Source organism: Jaculus jaculus, chromosome 4 (assembly GCF_020740685.1).
Source record: "Jaculus jaculus isolate mJacJac1 chromosome 4, mJacJac1.mat.Y.cur, whole genome shotgun sequence".
Lineage (NCBI taxonomy): Eukaryota > Metazoa > Chordata > Mammalia > Rodentia > Dipodidae > Jaculus > Jaculus jaculus.
The window spans coordinates 130,820,150-130,840,154 of record NC_059105.1 but is presented as its reverse complement, the minus strand read 5'-3'; the positions used below and the strand labels follow the sequence as shown (position 1 = coordinate 130,840,154).

Sequence of the window (20,005 nt, the reverse complement as noted above, 5' to 3'; positions counted from 1 at the left end):
GAGCTTTACGTCTATATCAGTGATGAGCTCCTAGGAGCCTCTGGATTTCTGATTTATATTGTTCAACTTTATGTTAAGTTTTTAAAATTTCTTCAAAAAGTATTATTGTGTTGGTTATCTGTATTTCTAGGATATACTAAGCAAAGGAATTAAAAAATAATAGGTGGCATCAGCCGGATGTGGTGGCACACAGCTTTTATCCCAGCACTCAGGAGGCAGAGGTAGAAGGATCACAAGAGTTCAAGGCCACCCTGAGACTACATAGTGAATTCCAGGTCAGCCTGAGCTAGAGAGAGACCCTACCTTGAAAAACCAAAAAAGAAAAAAAAAAAAAAGATGGTAAAAAAGCTCTAATATTCCATTAGTCTACAGATACCAGTTCTGATTCTGTATATGAATTTAAAGCTTACTTATATTTGTGTTGATATTTTTCCTAGTTGTCAGCAACAACAAAATGCTGGTTCAAGCAGATATATGAGCAGAAAGGTTAGAGTTTAAATTTCATGATGACTTGGTCATGTTTATTTTAAAGTCTGGGATACAAGATGCTTCATACATGAGTTCTAGCTGCACTGCAAGTAAGATGCAGCTACTTCATGGTCCTCTGAGGTCTGTGGTCCCATGTCTTCATGGACAGTTGTTGAGTGAGGGTTTGGTCTGCTTATTCACCTGAACACTTGCTATTTCAGCAATGGGAGTGCAACAAGCATTCTCTTAAAATAGAGTGTCAGGCAAGATCAACTTCTGTCAAAGCACTTGATTACCCACCTGGGTAAATGTAAGACCCTATTGCTAAAGACACCATATGGTACCAGCACAGAACATGGAGAGACCTGGCTGAAATCCAAAAGAGAGCCAGTCCCCAGACAGTTAGCCTGTCTAGTGCTAGAAAGCTCTACATGAGCTACTGGGGGAAAGTGGCCTACAACTATGAGCAAGTAGGGGTCTAAGCTATTCAGAAGCATCCAGCCTAACAAGAAGTACACACCAGTACACTGATGGCACACAGCCTTGGTGGGTAACCAATGGCTTTCTGATTGGCTAAGAGATCTGCTCTGTGGAAAGGAACCCATAGCTGGAACTGGGAACCAGGTCTGAATCCTATGGAGACAAAGAGTATGCTCTTCAAAGACAAGCTCCCACTGGTATTTGGCTAAAAGAGGGGCTATGTCCATCAAAATCTCCCTAAATTAATATCACTTATTCAACTTAACCTATGTTGATCTCACTCTGCATTGGAGAATCTAAACTCTTCAGAAGATAGCAAGACCCGAGGAGATAAACCACCCCTTGAACTCTAGCTGTGGCCAAGATCAAACCACAGGGAGATGAACAAGAGTGCTGACTCCCTGTTGAGCCTGACAATTAGCATCAGAGAGGAGACAACACATGCTCAACACATACCAATGCAGAAATCCAGAGGCTCCTAAGAGCTCATCAGTGAAGGAGACTTAAAACATACCTAGCAAGGCTCAGGAAATTTTGCAGAAGAGGGGGCAGAAATATTGTATGAACCACAGGTTGAGATGTCATTCCCTACCCCCAACAACTGACTCCTGCTCCCACAATGCATAACCCACAACACCATGGGGAATACCAGCAACCTCACTGAGGAGGGTCAGCAGCAGAATGGGGGCAGTGAGGAGAGAAAAGATGGTGCCAACACATAATGAATCATACAAAGTATGTTCTTAATATAAAAAAAATAGAGTTTTTGAGAAATAACTAGTTTTCCTTTGATTTATCTATATCCTACTATGTTCTAGATGTTCAAATTAGCTTCATATACTCATAAAATATAATAAAAATGAATCTTAAAATAGAAAGAGGGAAGGAATGAAGCAAAAACATATAAAGGAAACTATATTCCTGGTATTGGATTTAGAAAACTCAAACCAGAATTTGTTTTTGTTTGTTTCTTTTGAGCTGACATTTGTCATAGGAAAGGGGAAGCTGGTTAGTTACATGGCTCAAAGTGTCCATAACATTAATGCAAACCGATTGTTCAGAAGTACACTTGTCTTTGGTTCCCATAGCAGACAGTAATTTCTCCCAAGTTCCTCAGAAGAGGGTCCCAGGAGGAAGACTAGTTTCATCTGAACTGTGTTTTAGAGTAAGATAGTATTTGGGAGAGACTAGATGACTGTAGAGTTCAGAAGAAAGTAGATTCATTTATGTTTGTATTTCTGGTTACTAACAGTGCCAGACACATGGGAAGCAATCATCACAACTTTCCCATATATACACAGACCATAAAATGGAAGAAAGCTTGTGATTTTCTTAAGTAATCTTTAACATGGAGTCATTTGGAATGTGGATGTTCTTCAGAGGATCTCGATTCTCATCAGAGTTGCTATGGAAAGGACATCCTGTCTGTAGGAAAGGAGTGAGTACCACTGAGAGTTAAGGTAATACTAGTTGACTAGGTCTGAGAAGGGCTGCTGTGGGTTTTGGGTACCTTGGAGGAAATGTTCATTTAGTTTCCATTTCTTTCCTGCAACCAGCAGAACTTGACAGGTCAGTAAGGAAATCAGCTCTATGAGTTCCTTTTCTACTACAGAAAGCCACTGGTTAGCCATTTTCCTCTACCCTCTTGCCAACTGCCACCCACCCCAAATTCTCTAACCTTGAGAGTTTAAAAATTTAATTGCAGTCAATTCTCATTTATGTAGTTTCTTAAATAAATCTTTGAATGTTTTTCTATATATAGTTGACAATAGCATTCAGTTTTCCAAGCCAGAGTTTTTCTTTTTAAAAATATTTTATTTTTATTTATTTATTTATGAAAGAGAGAGAGAGAAAGAGGAAAGAGAGAAGAGAATGGGTGAATCAGGGACTCTAGCTACTTCAAATTAACTCTAGATGCATGAGCCACCATGTGCATCTGGTAACTTAAGTGGGACATGGAGAATCAAACCAGCGTCCTTAGGCTTCTCAGGCATCTAAGTCATCTCTCCAGCCAAGGTTTTTGTTTTGTTTTCTTTCTTTCTTTCTTTCCTTCTTTCTTTCCTTCTTTCTTTCTTTCTTTTTTAAAGAAAGAGGCAGAGAGGAAGAGAGAGAATGGGTGCACCAGGGCCTCCAGCCACTGCAAACAAACTCGATGCATATGCCCCTTGTGCATCTTGCTTACGTGGGTAATGGGGAACTGAACCAGGGTCCTTTGGCTTTGCAGGCAAATGCCTTACCTACTAACTCACCTCTCCAATCCAGTTTTTTTTTTTTTTTTTTTTTAAGGTAGGGTTTCACTCAAGCCCAGCCTGACCTGGAATTCATTATGTAATCTCAGGGTAACCTCAAAATTATTGTGATTCTCCTACCTCTGCCTCCCAAGTGCTAGGATTAAAGGCATGTGCCACCACTCCTGACTATTTTTACCCTTTTTAACATTTATGACCACTATACAATAATTATACTGTGGTCAGAAAGACATCATTGTATCATTGTGTGGCATTAAGTCAGAGCAAAACAGTTTATCAACAATAAGGCCATAGTGCTTTTTGCTGTGTTGCAACTGTCCATTTTGGCTATGATGGAAAACCCAACGCACAGCCAAGTCACAAAACAAGCTGTTATTCTACCACACTGCTCCACCCTTGGAAGCATATTGCTACAACAGAACAATGATGCACACTTTATATTGGTAAAGTGTGAACCAGTCTTTCCCTTTAAATTCTTTGGTCATTTTCTTTACTTTGGAAAGCAGTCTCTGTGAAAAATCAGGAAACAAAGCTCTGTCTTTTGAACTTTACTTTCTACCCATCTCAATGAAACCTCAAAATCTTCAGTGGACAAGACTCCATGATGGTCTTGACTACATTCTCCACACCTGCAATTTGCCCACTGAAATGAGACACTTATTGATATTTTCCCTGCCCTCACCACATTTTTATCTCAACAGTTGATTTTCTAATAGATAGAAAGCTTTTTTTTTTTTTTTTTTAAAGCACAGAACCTCTCCATAATATAGGGGCAAGCCAGAGAACCAGAGAATGTAGCTATGGATCCTGTTCTATGATGAGATGTGGCAGAAGGTGCTGAGAAAGCCACCAAGTTCACTTAGGGTTGTCAGAGGAGAAAGCCTTGCATGGTGAGTCTACACTGATCAGTCTGTTAAGAAAGGCATATTAATTTATGTTATTTTGGGGAACATCATAGTCACGAAGTCATAAATGTTACATGCCCATAACATTTTTGTCCCATGGAATCTGTTGGCTCCTCAAACACTTACATTTGCATGTTCTAAAGGTAGAATTGGATGACATTTTACATATGTGAAGCTATCAGAACACAGCGCTGGAAATGACTTGGAGAGAGCGCTGTGTGACACACAACCCATTTTGCTTTTATGAGTAAGTTGCCTCCAGATTGACTGTTCTTGAGCACAGTGATAAGAGGCTAATATATTAGAGAGAAAGGCACTCTAATGCTCCTCAACCACACAGAGCCCTGACCAGGTGGACTAGCTGAGCCCTTTGCATGGCACTGGTGTCTAGTGAGGAGCACCCATTTGCAGAAGTGTAAAATCTGAATTGAATAAGAGAAGAGAGAAGAGAAAGAGAGAGCAAGGAACTCATAGTGGTGTCTATATTACATTTCAGGAGAAAATGTGCTTGCAACAGACATGGGAGATGCAGGCTGGTTCTGGATAGCCTGAGTCTTCCACATGGAAATCTAGAGAAAATGAAGTTGAGCTGTTTGGGCATCAGAAACCAAAATAAAAACTTAAACCAATGGTCTTAGCTCTTTCATTCTGTATCACCTTGAACACATTGCTGAACATTTCTGATCTTCTGTGTCCTCATCTAGGAACCCACATACCCCAGAGTGCTTTGAGGCTCAACTTAGTCATTGGGACTACTACCATTCATTTCCCTTTAGTACTATCTTCATTAGTTTACTCATTTTATTCTCTTGTGCACATGGTCTTAGACATTATTATAGTTAATTATCACTGAGTACACCCTGTATATTACTGATCAACATAGCTACAAAGCAAGAATAACAATGTATTTCCCCTTGGGAACTAAATTTCTTTATTCCTTAAAAAAGGCAAAAAATACATGTTTTGATTTATTTATTAGTTAGATAAGTGTTATTCAAAATAGTCACAACTTGTAGATTCTTTAGGAAGCATTTTCACATGCACACAAAAATCAGTCTCTCAAAAGCTAGCAGTGTGGCATTTGGTAAATCCTATCACTACTGGATCTTATTTTCTTCATTTCCACAAGGTCATCCCAGTTCCCAACTACTGTGCTCAACTCGCCTAGACCTTCTAAAATTCCAGTGATTTCTTACATTAGAATATGATTCTTCTATTTTACAGATTGCTAATGTAGTCAATAAAATCATGCGGATTTTTAGGGCCACGATTAGTAAGTAGAGAAGTTAGGTCTTAAACTATGAACTTCTGGTTTGAAGGAATGTGCTTTCACAATGCCTTTCATCACATGAAAACGTTGACAATGTCTCAAATAATTAGGGCACTTAAAAGTCTATTAACTGTACCGCTGTACTGGTGTTTCATAAGCACTTCATGATTTCATAGTTCTTTGTGATTATTATTATAATAGCACTTGTTGTTATTAACATCAGTGAACATGATTTCAGTCATAAGAAGTTGGGCATAATCTGCACTGACCCCTTAATATTCTTAAGATGTTGCCACTTATCACTGAGTAAATAACTATTTATTATGCCAAATGAGACTTATCCCCTTAGATGTTATTATCTCTGTCTCATAAATAGAGTGCTTAAAAAGTCTGATAATTTGACTTTTCAGTTTTATTGAAAGATGATGATGGCAGTGATGATAATAGATAATATTTGGTGTGCTCTTACTGTCAAGCTTTTCCCTAGTATTTTACATCGATATTCTCATTTAATACTCCTCAAATCTTGTATAGTTGTTCTATCTCTATTGCTCTGTCTAGAGAAGGAATTGAAAGCCAGTCAAAAGACTAGTTCTGGGTCACAGGTCTACCAAGCACAATGACAGGAATTGAGCCCAGTTAGTGTACTCTTGACCATGCTTAAGAGGTGGCTTGGGTAGAATGGAATTTCAAAGGGGAAAGTGTCAGGGGGGAGGGAGGGGATTACCATGGGATACTTTTTTATAATCATGGAAAATGTTTTTAAAAATTAAAAAAAAAATAAAACTACAAAAAAAAAAAAAAAGAGGTGGCTTGGCTTATGTTTGTAACACAATGCTGAGCAATACTTTTTTGGCATAAATCATGAACCAAATAGGATAAGTTGAGCAGATGATGGTGTATTAGACAGATGGCCCCATGAGGATGGAAAACAGGGATAATCTCAGGTGGGACTGACTTGTAGGTAGAATCACCCAGCCAGTCTTACATTGCTGACTCAAGAACATAGATTTTTTTCCTAGAGCTCAGGGTTTGACTTTTCATGGTATAATAATCTGTTTATTGCTAGACTGAGAGGCTCTTTAGGGCCTTGAAAAATTGCCACTATGGGCTAAATTAGTTTCTTCACCTTCAAGTACTCCTAGGAAAGCAACCAGGACTTTTGTCACTGGCACATCAAATCCAACATGTGATTCTAAAGACATTGAAATTCCACCATTTTGTCAGAATTTCATCAACATCTATTACAGTGTTGAAAAACTTGTAGAGAAATTCCACCTATGGAGATAGCTCAGTGGTTAACTGTACTTGCTTGTAAATCATGCCAGAATGGGTTTGATTTCCAAGTTACCCAAATAAACCCAGATGCACAAAGTGGTGCATGGGTCTGGAGTGTTTTTTTTTTTTTTTTTTCAGTGGCAAAGAGGCCCTGGGATCATGTCCACATTCCTCTTTTCTTTCTTACCAATAAGTTAATCATATTTGCTAAAAACTCAATTTTCCACTTGAATTTTATGATGATTTTATTTATTGATTGATTTTGTGTTCATAACAATTTTAATACATTTCATTAATAAATATTTTGGATTTTTTTCCTCATGAGCCTGATTTTTGTTTAGTTCAGTTCTCTCTAGTTTGAGTTTTCAGGTATTTCTGAAGTATTGAATTTTCCACCAAACTTTTATTATTTTCTAAATTAATTCAGTTTTCCCATTTTTGCTAGTTTTCTAATATTTTCTTTTTATTTATTTTTCAGAGAAAGAGGGAGAGAGAGAGAGAGAGAGAGAGAGAGAGAGAGAGAGAGAGAGAGAAAGAGAGAATGGCATGCCAGGGTCTCCAGCCACTGCAAATGAACTCCAGATGCATGCACCCTTGTGCATCTGGCTAATGTGGTTCCTGGGGAATGGAACCTGGGTCCTTTGGCTTTGCAGGAAAATGCCTTAACTGCTAAGCCATCACTCCAGCCTGCTAGTAGCAGTTTCATTTAGGCTGATTTTATCCATAATATTACTTACATGCAATAACATCTTATGGTTTCTAGTTCATCCATTAAAGATATGATATTATTTTTGAATTATTGAGATGCAAAGGGAAAAGAATAACTTGGGCTATAATGAGATGGAGGAGTGGCAACAAAAGAACAAGTCAGATAAACAGAAATGGAACAGGCAGAAGAATAAACATGAGGCCTCAGAAAAGAAAGAATCAGATGAACATGTAGAAGTCCAGACAACTTCATTCTCAAAATAGGGAGTCAAAACAATTGTCTCTATGTATTGAAGTCTTGACAACATGAAGCTCTGGGTACTGGGTGACCATCCCTGTGTGGCCTTTGAAAAATATGTGTTGGCTAGAACTCTGTGATTTTAAACAACAGTGACCTTTATAAGATCTTTTTACCTTTTCCAGTTTGCATGATTTGTTTTGTACCTTGATAGTCACTGGCTTTCTCACTTTATCCTTTTCAAAGTAACCAGAGAATATTCTAGTTCTCTACTTCTTATTACATCTGTGCTTGCTAGCATTATACCTATGACTTAGATGTCCCTATACAACTCATGTTGAAATGTAATCCTTGTTTTGAGTTGTAAGAAGTGAGATCTGTTAGAGATCACAAGGACTCTAGGCTCATGAATGGATTTATCCACTCATGGATTAATAGGTCAATGACCTTTGGAGTGCATCTGCCATAAAGGCTAGGTAGGTTCTCTTGTATGAGCTCCTCTTGCCATGTGTTGCCTTGCTATGTTTCAGGACTCTACAGAAAGTCCTCAATAGCAGGAAGGTCCTTCCCACATTTAGCTCTTAACCTAGAGCCCCCAGTCTCTAGAGCTGAATAAACCTTTTTTGCAAAGTTATAAAAGTAAATCTTTGGTATAGTCATAGCAAAAGGAAACAGAATACTACAAACATATGGCTAGGAATTTTGCCTGCAAGAAGATATATATGCATATATATATATGGAGAGAGAAAGAAAGTCATGTGGAAAATGCAATGTTAGGTGGAATAGATATGTTCTTACCTGAGGGCCATCCAAGGGGGCAGGGGACTTAGTCTTTATGGAACAAAACTTTAGTTCTTTATATAATCCCAGCCTATATGAAATTGAATGATTCTTAAAATGGCTTTAGTATAACCACCTCAAAGATGCAAAACTAACTGGAGCCACCTAGGTCATCTAGTCAGAGCTAGCATCAGAATCAGAAGCCTGGTCTTACTGGGGAGTCAGAGAAAGTCTTGGCTTTCTACAACCACTGGTACCAAGATCTCTGAAGACTACATGTATATAATCTCATTTCCCTGTGTTGTGTGTGTATGTGACAGAGAGAGAAAGAGAGGGAGAGAGAGACTGGGGAAGATACTACTGATGAAAATTAAACACCCTAAACTGGAAATATAAGCTTCATGAAGAAAAGCGGTAGGTATATTTTGCCCATCACTATATATCTGTATGCATTTTAATCACTGGTAAATAAAAGGTGCTCAACTACATTCATCTGTTTAAAAAATATTTTACTTATTCATTTATTTATTTGCAAGCAGAGAGAGATAGAAGAAAGACAGAGAAAGAATGAGAGAGAAAGAATGGATTCACCAGGGCCTATAGCCACTGCAAACTCCAGACACATGTGCCACTGTGCCTCTGGTTTTACATGGGTACTGGAGAATTGAACCCAGGTTTTTAGGCTTTGCAGGCAAGCATCTTAAACACTGAGAAATCTGTCCAGCCCAACTATATTTATTGTAAAAGAATTAAGTCTATGGTCATAGCACCCTGAACATGACTGATCTCATCTGGAAAGAACTAAGTGCATGATAAAAATAAAACAATGGACAAAACAGAGCTCTTCTGGACTTGTTATGAAATGGAGTTACTGTGAATAAGTTCCTTCTCGAGTCTTTTATGAGAATGTGAAAAGGAAAAGTAGAATTCAGGAAGAAATGGATATGACTTATTCATGGCCCCACTTCCTCTACCTACTAGTTATTTTTACTGGTTTTCTGGCAGTAGCTGGTGGTTGCATCTAGAGTTGGCTCCAATCACTTTCTTGAACAAAGGGGATGGCTTGTTTGGGACAGCATTTCCAAGCTCCTCCAAGGAAAGTTGGAGTAGTGAAAAATTCCAGAGTCTACTGCCTCACGATAAAAAGCTGAGAGAATAAGACCTTTAGAAATCTGTGCATAACAGTAGTTGACAGGAGGAAGGAAAGAAGTCATGAAATTAAGAATGTATCATTAATTTTTACATCTTGGAATTTTTCAGATATTCAGAGGGCACTAACCTCTAGAGCACCTTAAATGATGGAATTGCTTCTAAATAATGAATATCATTGTACAGGGACTGCTCTTGCTTCTTTCTGACCTGATAGTGCACCTCTCTTTCCTTTATTCTCTACAATACAGCTTTGTCCACACAGGCATCTTTCTGTTCTTTGGAAAGCCAACCTTATTCCTGTTTGTGCCTCAAAACCCTCCCACAGTGCATGCATCTGGAGTTCATTTGCAGTGGCTGGAGGTTCTGGCATGCCCATTCTCAATCTCTGTCCCTCTTTCTCTCTGTCAAATAAATAAATAAATAAAATATTATAAAAGCCCTCTCATGACTATCTTAGACTCATTATTAAATTCCCTGCCTAAGTTTTATGTCCTCATGTATTACCACCCTAAAGTTGTCCCTGACATAAGTCCTATTTTTATAGTTTTTCTAACAATTATCTCTACCTATGATTATTTTGCTTGCTCATTCATTCTTTCATTTTATTTATTCCTAGAATATCAAGTTTATAAGAGTATGAATGTGTGTTTTATTCATTATGGTATTTCCAGCCTCTAGAATATTATATGACACTTTAGAGGCATTTATTACATACTTTTTGAGTGTATGGATATTTAGGGAATACAAGAAAAGTCTGGGGATATAAATATATACTAGATCCATGTAGATTCCAAGTGCACATGAAGGAATCTGCATCTTACCCTCACACAGTGAATTAGTGTACATTCTGGGTTTCTAAAAGCATAATCTACCCATGCTAGTTTAGGCAACAAAGCTTATGTTAAAAAGATGCCAGGTACTTCATAGCCAGTGTTGCCCCTTGGGCTAGTAGGCCCCAAACCAGTATTTTGTGTCAAAGCGGTGTATGATATTTTATAATAAGTGTTCAATCCAATCTATCAACATTTGAATGATTAGATAGTAATGTGAAACTAGTGGGTATGTTTGACCAAGGTGGAGGTTTTTTTTTATTTTAAACTTTTAGTTATATAAAGATTGATTGCTGATTTAGTCGAGAGCTATTCTGTCTAATATATGGCAATTGGCTGGCTTAATTAGGTTTATTTGGATATTCTTATTCTTGTGCAAGTAAGGTAATGCATATAATTAATTATGAAGTTATTCATTATTTCATATGTCTCTGTTTTTATTTTAATATTTAACTTATTAAGACTTTGTGATAGTGATAAAACAGGCCCTCTAACATATGGTAGATCCTGCAACTTTGGGGGTGGGAGGAGGTCTTCATTGCTCAAATCTCAGGGTTGTGGTCCTTATGGAACCACTGGAAAAGCTCAGAAGACAGGTCCTGAATGTATGCCCTTGAATCCTTACCCAGTGTAGAGATATCTCTAATGAAAGCTCCCTTTCCCCTTGTTTCGGCTTAAATGGCAAGGCTCTGCCGCATTTTCTCCTCTAGAGCCACATACTCCACTGATATGCTTGGCAGGAGCATCACTGCATGAAGCCCTTTCCCATACTACTCTCCCTCAAACCATGTCTCCATGGACAGAACAATGTCACGCACCAATCCTCTCAGCTACAAGAGTATCGTGGAATGCCAAATTGATACTTCAGCCAATTCCACCTAATGTGAAAACATTTTCAGATATAAGGAAAACTTTTACTGATGTTTGGTAATCACTCTGAGGAAGGTCCCATGTTTCAGTTTTTCTTTAGCATTTTGTTTTGTTTTGTGGTGTGTGTGATGTCTGTGTGTTAGTGCAGGCACGCCCATGCCATAACATATATGTGGAAGTCAGAGGACAACTTCTGGCGTTGGTCCTCACCTTCTACCTTGTTTGAGACAGGGTCTCTCATTGTTTGCTGCTGCCTTCACCAGCCTAGCTGGTCTGTGAGGCTCAGGGATTCTCCTTGTCTCCACCTCCCTCATCACCACATGTGCTTGGGATTACAGGCACTCGTGCCGTAGTCTCCGGCTTTATGTGAACTTTTGTGATCCCAGCACAAATCCTCATGCGTGCGTTACAAGTGCTGTGCCCATGAAGCATTCCCCTTGGCCTTCTTTATTTTTACTTTTTTAGCATTTAAAGTAAGAACATGCTAGAGTTGATGTTTCTTAAACATCATTCTAATATATTATGGCTTCCAATTGTTTTATGGGTTTGAAAGTAGTGAGAGTGGCAGCTACAAACCATTGAGGAGGTACGATAGAAGTGCAGGGAACAGATGGGAGAGAGAAAATATCTGGACCTAGTTTGAGGCTGCAGGAATAGAGCAATGCTGATAAAGCACAGGAAACAGCAGCAGGGCAAGGAATGGATCTGAGGAGGCAGGGCTGAGCCAAGGTTCAGGTCACTATGGTGTATGCTTGCATGTAGAAGTTGTTGAGGTAGCATCTCTCTACGTACCTCACATACTTTCAATTTACAATTCCTTTGCCACAGCTTCTTCAGGACAGATATCATGGTTGTGTGTCACTAAACTTGGCTACAATGTTTATGTATTGCTGTTAAAAGTTAGGTTAGGTGTTGGAGAGATGGCTTAGCAGTTGAGATGCTTGCAGAGCCTAAGGATCCAGGTTTGATTCCCCAGTACTCATGTAAAGCCAGATACACAAGGTGGCACATGCATCTAGAATTGTTTTGCAGTGGCTAGGTGCCTTGGCATACCCATTCCCTCTCTCTTTCTCTCTTTTTGATTTTTTGAGGTAGGGTCTCACTTTAGCTCAGACTAACCTGGAATTTACTATGTGCTCTCAGACTGGCCTCGAACTCCCAGTGATCCTCCTAACTCAGCCTTCTGAGTGCTGGGAATAAAGGCATGTGCCACCATGACTGGCTCCATTCTCTACCTGCTTTTGCCCTCTCATAAATAAATAAATAAATAAATAAATTAAAAAATATTATTTAAATAAAAACGTTAGCTTAGTTGCTTAATCTTCTATTCCCAATGCCTAAGAAGAAGAAAGAAAATCATAAGTTATGAAGGTAGCCATTGACTGTCACCTAAGATTTGAAGTGCTGGAATGAGCACTCTACTCTCCTTTGTTCCAGTGTGATTTTGATAACCTTCCTCATGAATGACAACTACATTTTATTTAGAGTATCAAAACAAGGCAGACTAGAAATATATTCCTTCTTCCCTTTTTCCCATCCAATGTTCCTTTATTTGCTTAGTAAGAGTGCAGCAGGCATCCAGGTGAATGTGTCAGGTTCTGTATTTTGATTGGCACTTGTCATCTTAAGAATCCAAGTGCCTGGAGTCCACAAAAATCTGATACGAATGTTGCAAACTAAATTACTAGGAAGTGATTTTCAAATGAGCTTGTTGATGATTGTAAAACAAATATCGACTCTTATTACTAATCTGAAGATGAATAGGTATAACCTGATCCAGCTATAGCTCAGGAAAATGTAGATTTTTTTTTGAGGTTTGAACTGTAAATTCTCCATAATACCCTCTTCTTTGTCCCTGCCTGCGGAGGTGGCTGCCATCTTCTGCTGGGCATCATGGCTGCCCTCAGACTTCTGGTGAAGCCCAAGATTGTCAAAAAGAGGACCAAGAAGTTCATCCGGCACCAGTCAGATGGCTGTGTCAAAATCAAGCATTACTGGAGGAAACCCAGAAGTATTGACAACACGGTGTGGAGAAGATTCAAAGGCCAAATTCTGATGCCTAACATCTGTTATGGGAGCAAGAAGAAAAAGCACACACTGCCCACTGGCTTTCTGAAGTTCCTGGTCTACAACTTCAAGGAGCTGGAAGAATTCCTGATGTGCAGCAAACCTACCTGAGCTGAAATCGCTCACAACTGCAAAGCCATTGTGGAAAACGTGGCCCAGCTGGCTACTAGAGTCACCAATCACAATGCCAAGCTGTGCAATGAAGAAAATGAATGAATAGACAGCTCATGTACATGTTATATTTGTGCTTAAATAAAACCAGGAAATGCACTGTCCTTCCTAGTTTAAAAAATAAAATCTCTCCCTAAGGCAGAGGAAGTTATTTTTAGGAGACCAAGTTACAAATGGTAGAGTGAGAGAAAAGTTGAGCTAAACATCCAAGAAAATTTTCTTCACTCAGTATCATTTTCGTGGATAGCGCAACTCTGTTGAACCCCTGCCTTGCTGGGCCACCACTCTCCATGTGCAGGACAGCCCCTGTCTAGGCTAGCCAGTTTCTGGCCCACCTAAAACAAGGTCTTTTCCTCCCAAGATCATCTGTGTGCAGAAATGCTCATTGGATGGGTGTAAATTTTAGAACAAACTTAGAAGCGTTGCATAGGATAGTCAGGAATGGCTGGCTCTCAGCGCCCTTCCATTGCTAAGGTGACAGGGTGAAGCAGCATGAGGCTGGTGAGCACCCACAGGTCACAGTCCTTCACCACAACAATAGCCTACACCAAGGAGGCTACATGCCATTGTAAGCATAAGTTATTGATATATGGTATAACAATTTTATTCTCAATGTGGGCAGATGACTGTTGCAATGTCTTTATGAGCCATGTAATGGGTGGATATTCCTGATGATATACTAGGAAAAATATTGAGTGAGAATCATAGTTTGCTATCTCACAAAATAATTTGAAACATTATAAATAGACTACATTTTAAACATAAAATTTATATTCCCTCCCTTGATATTTCCTACCTAATGATAGGGAGAGTAATAGTTGTGTGATTTAATTTTTGTGCTTAGGTTCAAAGGAAAACCTAAATCTTGCAAATAATTTTTTGAAAAGTTTATGTGAATTAATCCATTTTTCTTTTCTTTAGCCTTTTTAATCCCCTGAGAGATACATATAGGGAGGATATGTCCAGGGAAATCCACATTAGTTTTCTTTAAATCCAGATGTCAAGGAAAATCAGAAGCTCCTTTCAATGGTCACCTCATCACCCGCATACAAACATACAGCCTTGCCGGCCACAAGAGGGGAAATGCCATCTGGGGTCAGAGGACCCGTTGTTTGGAGGCCGGCTCTCAGCAGACCACAACCATAGATCAGATTCAAGCACAATTAAAATCACTGTGGGTTTATTGACATTGAGTTGTTGACTATAAATTTGACATGGAAATTAAAAGGTTCTAGAATAGCCAAAACAACTTTGAAGAAGAACCAAGTTGGAGAACCAATACTATCTGATTTCAAGATTTAATACAAAGCCACAGTAATTAAAGCAATATGCTATTGATGTAAAGCAGGGAGAGGCAAAGCTTTTATGTAAAGAATCAGATAGTAAATATTTTAGTCTGTGTGGGCCATACTGTCTCTGTCACAGCCATTTAGCTCTGCTCTGAAAACAACAGCCATACCCAATACATAGGGATGAGAGTGGCTGTTTCCATTTCAACAAGACTTTGTTGAAACACATGGAAATTTGAATTTATATAATTTTTACATGTAATCCAAAAGTATTGTAGTGATTTAAAATTTTAAAATGTAAAAACCATTCTTAGTTTATAGACTGTACATGAATAGGTAGGGGCCAGACTTCAATCTGAAATTGTCAATTATGGAACTTTGCCTTTGAAACAGACAAAATGACTAAGGAAACAGAAGTCAAGAAATTCACCTATATAATATGTGTTAGCGCTTAGTTTTTTTTTTTTAAATTTATATATATGTGTGGTGTGCATGTGTGTCTGCATATAGCTGCATGTGCACATACGTGTATGTGCATGTGGAAGCCAGAAATAGACATTGGGTGTCCTTTTCTATTGCTCTTCACCTTATTCTCAGGATCTCTCACTGAATCTGGAGCTCACTAAGTCAGCTAGACTAGCTGGCCAGTGAGCCCTAGTGAGCACCAAGGATTCCCTCTCCTCCCCAGGATTACAAACACACTGTCTTTCTTGGCATTTTATTGGATGCTGGTGAGCTGAATTCAAGCCCTCATACTTACACAGCAAGCATTTTACATCCTGAGCTATCTCTTCAGCCCCAAACACCTACTTTTTTTTTCACAATTTTTATAAACATTTTCCATATTTATAAAAATACCTACCCTCCCCCCCCGCACTTTCCCCTTTGAAATTCTATTCCAACCACCTAATTTTTGACAAAGATGCACAATCATTTTGTAGGAAAGGGTAGCCAAATAGTGCCTTAATAGCTGAATGCAGGAAAATGAAAAACTTACATGTTACACACTAATATTAGTACCAAACAGATATTCTAAAGCCTAGAACTAGGGCCTGACAAGATGGCTCAGCAGTTACAGGTTCTTCCTTGCAAACTCTTCCAGCCCAGGTTCATTTCCAAGCCACTCATTTAAGCCAGATACAACAAGTGGTGCATGCAAATTAATAAATACAAATTTAGAAAACTAAACCAGTAAATCCTCCAGAAGAAAATATAGCAGACAATCTTTGTGACCTTATTTTGAAATGGATTTCTTAGGTAGAATGTCAAATGTATTTGGTATTATTAGAAATAATACCAAAAGTTTAATATATGAGGCAAAATTATAAAATTATAACATTATAAAATTATAAATTCAGCATTGTGAAACCAAAACTCTTATCCATATATATGCCCTTCTCTGGTATAAGTCTATGTAAAGAGAATTCAACACACATAAGCATATATGGACCAAATAAAAAGCTAATATACAGCAAATGAAGTTCCTAAATCTATAAACTGGAGAATTAGTTTTGTTTGAGATTAGAGAATCAGAAAAGAAAAGATTAGTAGACTATATATTGTACTTACTTTGTTATGATATAAGCAACTACTACAAAGTACATTACATATTCAATTTGTACATAACTCTGGCTCATCTAAGTAGCTTGTTGATCACAGCAATAGCTTCTTACCCCAAAGCTTTACTTTAGGGTTGCTGTCTCTGAGGGTGCTGGGATCAAGCTGTGAGTTTGTGGCTGGCTAGGTCCTGAGCCCCATGTGTCCTAGAAGCTATGAGTGTCCCCTCAATTCCATGTGCCAAGAGGAAAATAGCTTTATGCCACAGAATTTAAAATTAGAAGGACAATTTCAACATGATTATCAAGTGTGGTGGTTTGATTCAGGTACCCCCATAAAATTAGGTGTTCTGAATGCTAGGTTCCCAGCTAATGGAGATTTGGGAATTAAAGCTTCCTGGAAGCAGTGTATTGTTGGGCATAGGCTTATGGGTATTATAGCCATTTTTCCCTTGCCAGTGTTTGGCACACACTCCTGTTGCTATTGCCCATGTTGGCCAGGGAGCGATGTCCACCTTCTGCTCATGCCATCATTTCCCCCTGCCATCATGGAGCTTCCCCTTGAGTCTGTATGCCAAAATAAACCCTTTTTTTTCCCAAAAGCTGTTCTTGTTTGTGTAATTTCGGCCGGCAATGTGAACCTGACTGCAACACTAAGTTATCAAAACTGACAAAAAAAAGAAAATTTAAAAACTGCACTATAGTAAATCAAGTACAGAAATTAAGTTATTAAAAAATTCTTATATAAAGATCCAGATTTAAATGCCTTTTAATGTTTAAAGAAGACATGAAAATCAATCCTCCATCAATTGTTTGAGAAAGAAAACAAACAGTATGATATTTTCCAACTTATTCTATGAGGCCAGCATAAGTTTGTAACAAAATTACAGGCAAAACTCTCAAACATATTATTTGCAAATCTAAGTGAGCATCTTCTAAAAAGTAAAACATATAATATTTTTTATTTATCACAATTAAGAAACCACAATAAATCATTATATTAAAAAATATATGAGAAAAATCATATGTCTACTTTAATAATTTGAAAAAATACAGAAATATTTAATGATAAGAAGTCATTCTGTTATCTATTAAAAACATCTACAAAATATTTTCAATCATCTTTACTTGATGATGAAACATTGCAAGATTTTACCCGAGACTGAGAAAATTGGAGAACTGACCTCTTTAATTTTATTTAATATTATACTAAACCAGCTCATCCCCCAATGAGGGAAGAAAGAAATGAAAGTCATAATAATTAAAAGAAAGAAGTAGAACTACCACTATTCATAAATAACATTATTTTGAATACAGATAGTCAGAAGAACTGAAGATAACTTATTAAAATTAGTAAGTGAATATAGTAAAACTCAATTGAGTTTTGCATGCAATGTAATAAACCTTCACAGTTCATAAAGTTCTGAGTGATAGATGTATGTATGATTACTGTAAGAAATATTGGGGTCAGATGCCAAAGATCTGTGTGGTCAAGGGATGCTTGTGTGCATTAATAAAAGACCCTAGGCTGCCAAATCTCAGGAATATGGCAACAAAGTTTCATAAATTCAAATGTGGCGAATGACATCATTTAACATAGGATCAAATTATTAATTACTTAAAATTAAAGTCAGTAGGGCTGGAGAAATAGCTCAACCAGTAAGGCACTTGGCTGCAAAGCCTAAGGACGCAAGTTTGATTCCCTAGTACCCATGTAAAAGCCAGATACACAAGATGGCTCATGCATCTGGAGTTCATTTGCAGTGGCTAGAGTCCCTGGTATGCCCATTATCTTTCTTTCTACCTGCCTCTTAATCTCTCAAACAAATACAGGTTTTTTTTTTTTAAATATTTTTTGTTCATTTATTTGAAAGTGACAGAGAGAGAGAGAGAGAGAGAAAGAGGCAGATAGAGAGGGAATGGGTGCACCAGGGCTTCCAGCCACTGCAAACGAACTCCAGACGCGTGGGCCCCCTTGCGCATCTGGCTAACGTGGGTCCTGGGGAAACGAGCCTCAAACTGGGTCCTTAGGCTTCACAGGCAAGTGCTTAACCGCTAAGCCATCTCTCCAGCCCACAAATACAGTTTTTAAAGAAAGAAAAAATAAAGTCAGTACAGCATTGCAAGAGTTCTATGAAGAATATTCTAAAGTATTATATAATAAAGAACAAAATTTGTTATGTTTTTATATTGGCAGACTCAATGTTATAAATATATTGATTCTTTCAAAAATTAACTTATGAATCCAGCACTAATCCAATAGAAATCCTGATAGATTTTTAAAAAAGAAATCGACAAGATGATTCCAAAATTTGTGTGGAAATGCAAATGCAAAGAATAGTCAAGGAGATCAGGAAGAATATGGGATATTTATACTATTAGATATTAAAAGTCACCACACTTATGATTATACGTTTTATGAGACAAAAATATCTCTGCAATGCAATGGGAAAACAATTGTATTTTAAATAACAAGTGCTTAGTTAGTTGGGTATTAATAAGGTAAAATAATCTTGATCTTTACCACATCTGTTATGTAAAAATTAATTCCAGGTGAGCTTGAATATAAAAAGTAAAGCTTTTCCAAGATTACATAAGGGAAGTCCTTCATGTCCTTGTAGTGGCTAGTCAAAAAATTAATGAAACTATCTTGCTCTCAACTTCTCAGCCAAAAACAAGCTCAAAAGTGTAACACAGGACTGGAGAGATGGTTAAGGTACTTGCATATGAAGCCTAAGGACCTAGGTTCAATTCCCCAGAACCCATGTAAGCCAGATGTACAATGTGGTACATGCATCTAGAGTTCATTTGCAATGGCTAGAAGCCCTGGCATGCCCATTCTCTCTATCCCTCTCTCTTTCCAATAAATAAAATAAAACAATAAAAAACTATAACATAAATTAGAAAGTGTCCCATCTGTAGACCTGTATCTTGATTTAAAATAGAATCCCCTCCTCCATATGTCTTCTCTATAGAATATCTAACATGTTTGAGGGACTTCACAAAGTCAATAAAGGGAAAGATTGAGAAGGAAAGTGGAAACTCTGGACTACATTTGGTTTGCTATAAAGGAAGTATAAAGCTAAGGTCATACAGCCAACTGTGAATGATATACAGGGCGTAATGGTTTTTCCAATCCATCTCCAAGGAGCTAAGTAGAACAATAGTCATTAGAAGCCAAGTAATTTCCCTTTGGTTTCTTTCTACTAGGTCTCAAATTTTTTCTTCTCCACTTCTTCTGCCTCTCTCTCCTCCCCCTTTTCTCATGTTTTACATTCTATGCCAGGATGGAAGGGCAATTACAAGCAACCGAATCACTGTATGGACGTGACCTAGAGCATGATTAGGAACATTGGCTCTGAGTCAGACTCCTTCCAGAAGACCACCATAAATACTTACAACTGTCTAAACTTGAGCCAGCTATGAACTCTCTGAATTTACTGAGTCAATTCAGTAATAAAGCAAGATGCTCATAAGTGCTATGAGGACTAATTTCAGGGACTGTTGTGATGTCTTTGTTCAAAGATGGTAGCTACTTTTCACTCATCTTAGTAGATCGTTACTCTTATGTGCAGGACATTATCAGTCTCTGAAACAGTAATAACCCAAATTTCATGTCAAATGGGTCCCTATCTGTTTTCTATAGGTGCTCAATCTACAAATTCCATTGGCTTAGTTACTTCATGATACATTT

At 37.9% G+C, this 20,005-nt stretch overlaps 1 pseudogene; it reads left to right on the top strand.

The window, feature by feature from the left end:
- The first annotated feature begins 13,120 nt into the window (after nucleotides 1-13,120).
- LOC101604868 lies at nucleotides 13,121-13,511 on the top strand (annotated as a pseudogene).
- Nucleotides 13,512-20,005: the final 6,494 nt, after the last annotated feature.